Raw genomic sequence first — 13015 nt, 5'->3', positions numbered from 1 at the left:
CAAAATAATTAGCAAGCCATCGCTTTCTCAAAAGCCATAAATAAATATATTAGATATTCACTAGCTAATCGAAATGGAATTGGAAAAACGGAAGAACGCAAACCCCTCTCCGTCTCTCCTTCACGGCTCTGTAGCCGCCTCCCTTCTATTCGTCTCCCAAAACCGGCCTCAGAACCCCCACCTTTTCTTCTTCACAATACAGAAAATATATACCAAATAAAGGTGTGTCGTCATTCTCATAATTAGCCTTAATTGAAACTTTCATGGTGGTCATCAATGTGATCTCCCCATATATATATCTTCTTCATTTTTCTTGCATGCATATTTGGTAGACTTAAAAAGAATCCCACTGGTGGGAAAGCAAAATCTTTTTAATTCATTTTCCTCCCTCCAACAAGATATTCACGTGGACCCATTTATTTGTTCCAATATTCCACTACCTAACAGGCTTTCCTTTCCAACTTCCCAAAACTATGCATATATGCAACGACACATGGCATAGTAACCCCTATAATGTTTTCTGCTTGCATGAAAATCACACGACTGTTCTTCTGAGCCCCACAAAACCATGATTCAGGGGAAAGCATGTGTACGTGCTTGACCTCCTTGTTTTCAATTATACCGTCCCCTTTGTGTATCATCCCTTCTCTGTCTGGCTTTGGTGTCTCGAGTAACCTTGCTGTTTTTTTTTTTGTGGAAAGCATTGTTTTAGCTTCACATTTCGCCATTTATTCTTGGATGATTGGATTTACTTCTACTTTCTAAAAAAGCATTAAAATAGTATTATTAGCAACAATAACGAGTCCTAGCTAATATAAATATGGGTACAAAATGTAGTACATACGTGCTTATCATGATGATATGATGTTAGAAAAGCTGGTTCTTCTTGAAGATTCAATTTTGGAGTCGTGTGACTCTGAAATGTTAGACCATAGTGTAGAGACCTCCATTAATAATGTTTCTTCTAATTGATATTCATCGCAAACTGGATGATTTGGGTGCTACTTTGGGGATTGTGCAATTGTTATGTGTAGAAAAGCATGAAATATTTTTAGAGCACTTCTCGTTCGAAATCGCAAGTTTTGCTATCTCAAGCTTGTTTTCAATGTTAGTTGAAAAAAAATATATTTTGATTTCTAGTCTACTAAGTCAAGTCCCGGACTAGGCATAGAAGTTGATAGTTGAGTATCAATTATCACCCTCAAAGACTGAAGATCGACGAAGACATTTGAATAACTCATCAACAAGGTATGTTAATACTGAACCATTATATTTACTTACAAGATTTACCATTCTAAATATTTGAGACTATGTCGCATGACTTCTAGTAAATTTATTGCAAAAAAAGAAATTTTGAGTCAAGCTTGTCTTATTAAACATTTTGAAATATGATTCAAGCAATGGATTTTCATTGGTCCTTTTGAAATTTAGTTTGGAACAATTTATTGTTTAAGAACTAATGTTTTGGATTAATTGAAAATTTCCCAAGCAATGATTTTATCATTTGGGAAGGTTTCAAACATCATAATGAAAAATTCAGAACTTTTGCAATTTCGGCTCAGAGTAGGTTTGCGAACCGAACCAGTTCGCAAACCTTAAGTTCAGAATGGGACAGTTCATCAACCATGTTCACGGATCGTAGATCCCGGACTCATGAATTGTCTTAAAGGTTCACAAATCGTCTCACCAATGGGCCGAGTGGATTTCTGGCAGATGCTCAAAGACTTATTTTTTAAATATGTTTAGCATTGCTATGACTCTCATAAGCACTTGTAAGACATCTACTAAAACAATATTGTTTATTAGTTCGAAAGGCATATTTTCCAAGAACTATCATTATACACCGTTCACTTACCTGGACCATACTGTATATATCTTCTTCTATGTAATTTCAAGAAAAACTTCTCACATGCTTACTTGAAACCCTAATTAGAGTTTCTTTTGAATTGAGAAAGTGTTTTCTTAAATCTCAAGTTATCTTAGCTTGAATTCTAAGCAACCCTCAGTCTTGAACATTTATAAATAGAGAGATCATTCAACTGAGAATTTAATCCTTGACACTTTGTGTCCTAGTTGATTGCTTGAGTCGTCCTCTATTGTCCTATATTTTCTCTGAGAAACATAATTAGGTTTACGACTCAAAGACATCACTTGGGGTTTCTTGAAGCCAGGTACGACTATCTTTACCTTGATAGTTCGTGTATCCTGATCTTGCTTTTCTCTTATCCAGGTTTTCGTAATCTCTTTCAGGCATGATAGATAAAAATTACAAAGTTCTCTTCGTCTCAGGCTTTGTGATTCCTCAAGATAGATATCTGAAAACTATTCTTAATTGATTAGTTGACTATTGTTCTTGAGAGGTGGTTAAGAATCTGGGCTTATGAGCTAACTGAGCGTAAGTGTTTCCTATTTGTGAGGTTTGCTAGTTTTTTCTATTGCAAATAGATTTCCAAGCCTTGATATTTGATCTAAAGGGAATCAAATAGGCTTATCTTTTAGACGCAAATTACCAAAAGTCCTCACTTAGGTTAAAGAAACTCTTAGGCTGTAAAGGACGTCATCTAAGGGAATTAATTGTGTAGAGCCTTGCGAGGTTTAAGAGACGTAAGTAGCACGTCTGTAACTGAATCGCTTGAAAGGTGGATTCGGTCTAAACTACATTCCAGTCTGAAGTATGATAGTATGATAGTGTCTAGAATGGCTTATACAGTTTGGTGTTCAAATATGGACGAGTTCCCGGGGTTGATCTTCTATTCCGGTTTCCTCGTTAACAAGACTTCCGGTGTCTTGTGTTTTTCCTTTTCCCTATTATATTGTTTATCTTTAAAATAGGATTTGCACAAGTAGCATGTATTCAATTCTAGTATATATGTCCATATAATTATGATCAATTACGAGACTTGTTTCTTAGAGAATTCGTACCTTGAAAAATACATAACAAGAGTCATTCTTGGAAGAATTTGTTAGAGCATTGCTCGGTCGAACTCGCAAGCGTTGCTATCTCAAGCTCGTTTGTCAAATTTAGTTGTCAAAACTATATGTCTTGATTTCTAGTCTACTTATAGCTAAGTCTCGGACTAGGATAGTTAAGTGTAGTTGAGCTCCAGACTCCACGACGATCATCTTACGAAGACGAAGAACTACTCAAGGAACCAGTGGAACTTCATCCGACTAAAAGGTATGTGGAGACTTGAACTTATCTATCACTCAAAAGTCTATCTACTTTATCTCCTACCCTTGAGAAAAAAGTTGTATAAGTATGATAGTTTTCATACATACACATTTGCTATTTCGATCCGAGTTTATCTCGCCTATCTATTTATCGAAATATGTGTTGGTAAGCTTTCACTTTAACCATTTTCATCTTTACCCGTGAAGAAAGTCATGATGACGTTTCAATCTGTTGAAAATTGCTTTGATGACGATAGTTGTGAATAACGACTATTATAACATTATAAAAGAATGTTTCAATGATTGAAATGTAGAGTTGAGATTATGTAACCATCTATGGATATAAGCATATATAGTACCGGAAACCAAGTGTGTGCATATGTGTGCATACGGAATTGGTAAAGGAAACAGGTTGGGTACGCGTACCCTACGCGTACTGGCGGAACTTTTCCTCCCGAAAAATTCTGCTGAGTTTGGAGTTTACAAACTCTTAAACCAGTCACCTTAGGTACGCGTACCTGGCGGAACTTTTCTACCCGAAATATTCTGCTGAGTTGGAAACCAAAACCAACTCAATCCGGTTGCTAAGGTATGCATACCCGTACGCGTACCCAAGCTGGTTATTTTCTCAAATCGGTAGTTCGTGAACTTAAATAATAAATTATAAGGAATGAAATCTTTACAAACCGTGGCTATATTGTTCATGAATTGATTCAAATGAATCAAACCGATTTTGTTTCAATTGTGTATATGTATAAAGACCTAAGCAATTGAACAACTCTTCAACTAGTTCTTTTGAAGTCATTTGAACTAGTTATGAAGAAGATGAATATGGTTAATATGGAAGTGCTCATATGGCTAACCATTGGTTAACTATTTGTGAACCAACTAAGTGTACACGTTTAAGTATGGTTACTCAAGCCTAAATGAAACACATTTCATTTGTGTATGACAAGCTAAGTGTCGATCCAATGGTTGAAAGATATTAGCTTGTATCTAATCAGGTTTTCATCTAACGGTGAATATTGAATGCTTTGTTACTAAGCTAACATTGATTGCAAACCCTGATTTGAAAAATATATAAAGGATAACTCTAACAACTGGAAAAACTAATCCCCACACCTCCTGTGTGATACTAGTTGGTTTAGCTAGAGTCGATTCTCCTTTAACCTTAGGTTTCTTCTCGAGACCCTGTAGGTTAATGACTTAAAGACTTCATTGGGATTGTGAAGCCAGACGAAACTACTTCTCTTGTAGTTGAGCGATCTGATCTTGCCATTTTCTATCGTACGAGTTCAATTGAAAAAATTGACTTGAGATTATATCTCCGATAGGGCAAGATAAAAAGAAATCACAAACATCTTCGTCTCATCGTTTGTGATTCCACAATATCTTGTTTCGTTACCATATGATTAAGATTATTGTGAAGTGATTAATAATTCTAGGATGTTCTTCGGGAATATAAGTCCGGGTTGTCGATTAGTTCCTGTTCACCTTGATTTTATCAAAAGACGGAACAAAACTCATAGGTTTATCTGTGGGAGATATATTTATCTATTACCGTAGACTTTTGTGTGATACAGATTTGTTTATTCAAGTCTTCGACTTTGGTCGTAGAAACTCTTGGTTGTGGGTGAGATCAGCTAAGGGAATCAAGTGCGTAGCATCCTGCTGGGATCAGAGACGTAAGGAGCGCAACTGTACCTTGAATCAGTGTGAGATTGATTAGGGTTCAACTACAGTCCAGACCGAAGTTAGTTTGTAGTAGCCTAGTGTCTGTAGCGGCTTAATACAGTGTGGTGTTCAATCTGGACTAGGTCCCGGGGTTTTTCTGCATTTACCGTTTCCTCGTTAACAAAACTTCTGGTGTCTTTGTTATTTCTATTCCGCATTATATTTTTTTTATGTAATTGAAATATCACAGGTTGTGCGTTGTATCGATCACTAGTGAAATCCAACCTTTGGTTGTTGATTGGATATTGATTGATCCTTGGATATTGGTCTTTGGTACCATTCCAAGTTTATCTCTCTTGTATTTAATGGAGACTCGCAGATTGCTTGAGTAAGATTTAAATGAAGAGATAGAGATATTAACTTCTGGATATACTTTTTATTAAGATTGAGTCTGACTATCTAGTTGATTCTCTTAAAAGTATATTAGAGTTAGTCCATGCAGATTGCTAATCGAAATATTGGGTGAGGTTGTTAGACCCCCACATTTTCAGAATTGGATTTGAATATTTTGGATACCACTAGATTGATCTTGGATATTGATTTTTGAGATCGTTCAATTACTCTTCTTAACAATCAGGTTCACGGACTCTATTGTCTAGACTTTCTAACTAAGAAGAGATAAAGATCTAATTAAACTCTATATACATATTTTCAAGGATCATTAAGTTGGTCTTCTTGCAATTGTATTAGGTTTTATCCTCACAGGTTGTCGTACAAAAAAACTGGTGGTGTACTTGGTACCCTCGCATTTTCAAACACAACTTGTGCCCGACTTAGGGAAGGTTAGAATTTTTTGTTGACATCAATAATCCTATACATGAAAATAACTTTGATAAGTCTAATTCCCTGCATAGGTCACAATATGTTGTTTCCCATGATTTTCTTATGCATGGGATAAAGGTTTTGGATGGTCATGATTCTGAAATAGGGATGGTTGAGTTGTTCTATGAATGTGAGCATGCTGCAATGCTTTGTAGATGACCAAGGAGATATTGACGTGACTGATAATAATGGTACTTTGGATCTCATACATGTGAGCAACATCTATTTTCCTGCCTAAGTCACAAACTGATAATCTTCTGTCCAACCCAGATTTTGTTTGTAAAGAGATTGTAAAACCAACCTAATTTTCTGAGAATTCTTATTCTAGATCTGGAACTTTGTGCTTCTCAAGTCCTTTTTGACTGTTTTGCAGCTAAATATTATATCTTTGAAGAGCCGTGTTGGAATTCATTGATGTTTGTATGCCCATCCTAACAAAGTCCATTTTGAACTAGACCTTGTGCATTATGTACCCCTAAAATTGCTAGATTTCGTGTCCAAAAGAATATCTACTGAAATTTTCAAGTTTGGGGGTAGCTAATTTAAATCTGCAGTCTTACTTGCGCTCTCATGTTTTATACGCGTAAGACTATTGTTATTTTAGTTATAATTAAAGTAAGTAAACTTTTACGTTAATTAAACACTTGGTTTGATCCCATAGTTGGTATAGTTTAAACTTATACTATACACCAAGTGAACATCTTGTGTTTGCTATCTTCTTGACAATCTCTTTCTATATTAGGTCACACAAGGTGTGTGTCATATAGGTTGATATCAAAAAGATTGTGGTGTACTTGGAACCCTCGTCATTTCAACTACCTATTTTCATCCAGACATAAGATGATTATAATAGGTAAATCAAGAATTAGTTTGGCATCTAAATTGGACAACATACTTGACATATATCAAGGCCCGTAGGTTCAACAAAACATTCATTCTAACAATTTAGGTTAACTAAAAGATATATAAAGAATATTTGGATTTTTCGGATTTCCTTTAGACCGAATATCGATAACTTTCTAATTCTTACTTTTCTAATCCATTTTCATTCTTCTAATTCATTCCAATCTTAATTTTATGTACTCAACGTAATTTTCTCGATAGCAATTACTGGGTTGGTTCTCATTCCACATTATTTAGATATATTTTCATTCGTTTATATATTATTTATGTTTATGTAAAGCATGAAGGTCGGTAATGATTTTCCCATCCCAGTCTTTGGATTCTTTCACATAATTCTAGTTTATTCCAGTCCTTATAAATGTTTAAAAAGATGTTTAAAAAAATTTTGATCCGATGAAGATGGATTTCCAGACTTGTGTTGGAATAATTCAAAATACGTGAATAGAATTTTTAGGAGATTTAAAATTTAATTATGGTTGTGGGTTGTTTTTAGATTTAGTCTAAAGGTGTACTATTGATGTTAGTCCTATGAATTAGGAGTATATTGTTAGGATTATTTATGTAATGCCTATTTAAAGGCTCTTTAATGTTTAATGAAAAATCAGTAAGAGTGTTAGTAATGTAGCCTCTCTCACACTCCTCTTTATACCATGGATTTCCCCCATGGTATTAGAGATGGGGTAGAGAGTTGAGGTGTGGGAGGGAGGCAGTGAAAAAATATTTTCATCACATTTTTAAAGAAAATGGGTAAAATTATGTGTTTAAGATAATGTTTTATTTGAAATCAATAATACGATGCTTATCAATGGTGGGTACTGTTATGCTAAAGTATGATTGTATGTTCATATGGAAAAATGTATTTAATGGAAGGCAGTGATGACATATGATGATGAAAATAGATGTAATGGTGATAATGATGTTGGGGTTACAAAAATTCATGTTAAAATTAGGCGAGAGTTGCTGCAAAAGTAAAGTGATTTCTTGAAGATGCTCGACAGCGCGCGATTCAATAAATGGCTCCATTGAAGTGGTGGAGCACAGATGTTGTTGACATGCGAAGACGATGACGATGACGATGATGTATGAAGATGCAAATATTTGATTTGCATAAAATGTTTCATCTGCTAATAATAATGATGATATGATGATAATTAAGATGATAACGATCATGAAAAAGGTGATATTTTGAATTATGGGAGGTTGTTGGAAATAAATCAAAATATGTGAATCTAACTTTTAGGAGATTTTTAAAATTTAAATAAATTATAGTTATGTTTGTTTTTATATCTAGTCTAGAAGTGTACCTATTGGTTGTTAGTCCGATGAATTAGGAGTATATTGTTAGGGTTTATTCATGTAATGCCTATTTAAAGGCTCTTGAATGTTTAATAAAAAATCGGAAAGAGTGTTAGCTATGTAGCCTCTCTCACACTCTTCTCTATGCCATAAATTTCTCACAACTTGAACCATATTTAAAGAAAAGGTATTTTCCATTGGTTTGAAAATTAAATTTTGTTTTCTCATTCGACAGTACAATTGTAATAACATTTTTCCTGAAAGTTATGGATGAGTATTTCTTTTAAGAGTTTGTGAAATAAGGACTGACTATATAAGGAACGTTAAGCGAGTTTTGAAATTGATTTACAATTAGAATAAAAAGGCTACGAAGAAAATATATTTTGGTTTGGGACTTGACTTGAAAAGAGGTTTTAGGTATATTAGGTTATTTGGTTACCAAAGGAGAAACAATATCATCCTCTTCCATATCGATATTTTCAGTTTGATCCTCTATTACATTCCCAATATCTCTAGCATTGCACATTCTATGTCTCACTTGTAAAGTTTGTTGTTTTTTTTCTAACAAATTCATTTCTCGCCATTATAACCTACACTAATATGAATGAAGCCTAACTTAGTAGAATCAAATATAGACAAAAACTCTAAATTATAGTGAACAAATTTAGTTACATATACAAATTATTTTGGTCCAATGTACTTGTTAACAATTGAAAGAAATTTTGAAAATTTATCCACTTCAACCTTAATGGTACTAAATGGACATTGAATTCATCTATTCACTACGAATATTATTCGGATTTCCACCACAAGCATCTAGATATTTCAAATACTTTTTTCCATATAAATTCCTATCATCTGCGTTAATTTCTTCATCCTCTAGAAAACAATTGATGTAATTAATAAGATGCAAGTCTTTTTGAGAAAAGTATTTCTTTCTCACCATTTTTGTCTAAAAAAGAGATGGAGAAGAAAATTGAAGAAAACAAAAAGGCGCCTAGAAAATGATTTGGGGAGATTTAAGTGGACAATTAAGTTGTTAGAGAACAAATAGAGTGCAAAGAACTATGGGAAGCAGTGAAATGGGCTAAAGAATTGAAGCTAGAGAAGGCGTTCTTTGAACTGGATTTGAAGCTTATGGTTGATGCAGTCAATAAACAAGTGTTTAGTATAGACCGGAGACTTCACAACTTAGTGAAAGAAATTAAGCTTTAATTATATTTAGTAGTTTTAATTCTTGGCAATGGGTCCATGTACCGAAAGAAAGAAACCAAGTAGCAGATATACCATCTAAACTAGCAAGAGCAGAGAGAATAAGTGGAGTATGGATCACATCTCCTCCCAGTCACATAAATGCTCAGTTGCTAGAAGACTCAAACTCTGTAATCTCATAAGAATGTTTAATCAATATTTCCTTTCTCGTTCAAAAGATAAAATAAAACCTCAAGCTGTTAGAAGATGCTTTGGGGTAATTTGAGAAGAAAAATTGTTTTATATATATATATATATATATATATTTTTTTTCTCATTTTCTTTTTTAAATAACCTTTAGGATCCGATGGTCCGATAAATAAAAATGGAAGACCAAAATCAAATGTGAGAGAGAGTGAGTGAAAACCAAGTCATGTGAATAATAAAGAGTCATGCTATGACGAGGTCATCCTCGTGACAGCTTATATAAGGGTGCACCTTTTAACCCTTGGATCTTATATTATGAACATCTCGAGAACATAATTATATTCACCGATTATGATATTTTATTTATTGTTTTTATTATCTCATAAATTCCCTATATTCAATTTATTAGCACCTTAATCCCCCGCCCAATTAGTAATGATTTTTTGCCTCCCCAAAACCTAGACCTGGGTTTTCTTTCGTTTTAATGCCACAAATTGGAACTCCGTTGTGATTTCTTTTGCTTTCTTCATATCAAGATGATTAAATCCAGACTTATCTGTTTTGTTTTCTTTGCTCTGTCAAGATAGCCTTTAAAAAATGGAAGTTGCCGCATTTGGACATAATAGCTCGTTCATAGTCCATGATCATTGGCATACACAGATGCACTCCAAGAGGTGTTGACTTCATCTACCTTTTCTAATAAATGATCATATTCTTCCAGCGAAACAAATTTCTTTGCCACTATAATCACTGTACTCTTTCTGTCCGTAATCTAAAGATATAAAAGAAAAAAATCAAAATTGAGTTTGGTTTACTGGTCACTTTGTATACAGAAAACCAAAACCATTACATGATGTTTAATATCTAAAAATTAATGAAAGACAATATGCGGTTGTTATAAGTATTTCAATAATCAATCCCTACAAAGCCCTCAGACACCAAGTTCATCAGGTCATCTTCTCCCTTAGTTTAAAAAAATATTTGAATCAACAAGAAAACCCACGTCTAGGTCTAGGTTTTCAGTGAGCAGGAAAAAAAATAAAAATCTACGGTAATTATTTAGAAGGACTATGGAGCAAATTTTAGTTGAATATAAGGATGTAATAAAGAAGAAAAACAAATAAATATAATAAAAATATTTTAATTTTGCAAAATTATTCTCGGGATGTGCATATATCATATCTAAAGGCTAAGAAGTGCACCCTTACAAAGGCTGCCACGAGGGTGACCTCGTCACAACACGACTCAATAATAAATGGAAGACTGAAACTCGCCAAGTGTATTTTATTGGAAATTTTGTCCATAATGGTTGATGTTTACCATAATAACCCAAGAAAATCACCTTCCATACGGCTTGTTCTAAAGAAAAATAAAAATAAAAATCTTTTTGTTTACATAAGAAAAATTTACAATATTACAAATGAATCTGTTATACCCATTTACACACAACCATGGACCCCGAATTCATTGAGCATCAAAATTAGAGAAACAAGAAATTAAAAACAACTTCACAAACAAAATTCAATAAGGCACAAAACATATAAAAGTTATTCTATCACTTAGATGGACACACTGTTTGGTACTCCCCTGCCTGTAAGTCCGATGGGATTAGAAGGTATAGGATAGGGACGCAACAAAGTATACGGGACTTTCATAGGTCCAACTATATTCTCCACTGTTTTTCATTGTTCATTTCTACGATTCTATTCTCAATACTCACCAACTTGTCGCCAAAACTCTTAAATGCTTCAAGTGGTGCTGCATCTTTAGTCCAGTGATTAGGGCATTCTCTCTATCCAAGAAATATTTCATCGGCAGAATGTTTGGATAAACCTTCAATGAGAGACATGCCAAGAAGTGTTTGTAGATGGCTAGTAATGGTTTTCAAAAAAACCAAATCTCGATTTTTCTTTTTCAGATAAAAACAGGCTGACTTGATTTTTGATCTTTCAAATGAGAGTAGAAGGAATAAACCGATTTGAATCATTTATTTAATCAGTATGTAAATGTACGCGTCCCTACGCTAACTTTTAATATTTTAACAAGAGCGGATAAAAGTCAGCATAATTATGCATAAAACATATTATGATACACACACCAAATTTCTGCTCCTTTCAATTGCAAAATATTTAAAACGTAGATTCGGTGTTTGGATACATCTTCAGAAATAATTTTTCGACTTCTAAAAAAAAAACCAGAAGGTAAATTAGGAACAAAATTTAAAAACGATATTTAAATATAAACAATTTACCTTCTTGTGAAATAATCTATTTTTACTTTTAACTTTGGGAACGAACTTTTGTTTTTGAAGAAGTGGAAGCACCTGTGCCTCTGGAGAAACTAAATATCCAAATAACATCCTCCGAAACTTATGTGATTATGTAACCGATAAAAAACAATATTTGTTACTAGTATTATTATAACTATTATTTTATTTGAAAATTTTAAATTAATAACTTTGGAGGAAAGTGAACTAGTGTGCAACCAAATTTTGCAATGTTTTAAATAAAAGATTAGTACCTAATTAGCTTATATTTATATGATGGATGAAGTTGATTTGATGCTGAAAGTTGATCAGGAGTCCAATAATTTATGAAGGTAAAGAGAATTGAATTACTCAAAATATTAAATAATTATAAGGGAAATTCAATGACAAAGTCATATTTGTTCTCCGTCGGACACCTACTTGGCTAATAGGGGTGTTAGCGTTTTTGTTTAATTATTATTTTGCGGAAATGATGGTTTCCATAACTGAAATGAATTGATCTAACATCCAAAGGAGTAACGGATACATGGGCCTAGACCCATAATTAAAGAACACATAAATTCATCAACAATGCCAAAACAGAATGGAACCATAGAAGTTCACAGTTTAGTTGTTGGTGTACAAACATTACGCCCACTACGTGCACCTCTAATGCTTCTAATGAACATCCCGATCATGGGCATTCTTCTCATCTTCAGCGTGTACATATTTCATCATCAAGCACGTGTATATAGGAAGGTACGTGGAGAGCATGCGGACAAAGTCATCAAAGCATGATGACACATGCCCATAGCCAAGAAACCCATCCTGTCGACGTTGGATCTTTACCCGAACAAATTTAAGGGCAGAAGTTAAAAGATGTACCGGTAACACAATGTACTGCGGAGCACCAAATAACTCCCGAAGTGTTACTTTATCTCATCCCCAAAAGAAGCCAAGATCAACGGTGGAGAGAAGGTGAACTGACATGGACGTGACAGGGGCAGAAGACAGTTGCCTGACACGAGCAGGCGCCTCAACTACCCGCATTAAACACTCTGAGCAGCATACGTGTCGATCAACCCGTGGAACGAACGAGGACGACTCTGCGTGAAGAAGTAATGAACGAAGACCCCCGCGTGATGGACACAAAACACAAGAAGATAAGGTTCCAACGGCCCTCAGAAATGGGTCCCACACTCTAACCCTGTAAATACCCCCTGTCCACCAAGAGTGAGGGGATCGGAAAATTAAGGAAGAGAAGGAGAGAGAAAGATTGTGAGTGTAAGTTAGTCCTTTACAATATACAGACCTATGTGAACCCCAAAGTCACTCGACTATCTTTGTAACCATCAAGTACATAGTGAAACAACAACCCCGTGGATGTAGTCCTTAGTGCTGAACCACGTAAATCCCAGTCTTATTTACATTTCAGCACTTTATATT

Source organism: Papaver somniferum, chromosome 10 (assembly GCF_003573695.1).
Source record: "Papaver somniferum cultivar HN1 chromosome 10, ASM357369v1, whole genome shotgun sequence".
Classification (NCBI taxonomy): domain Eukaryota; kingdom Viridiplantae; phylum Streptophyta; class Magnoliopsida; order Ranunculales; family Papaveraceae; genus Papaver; species Papaver somniferum.
Note: the sequence above shows the minus strand (reverse complement) of the source record.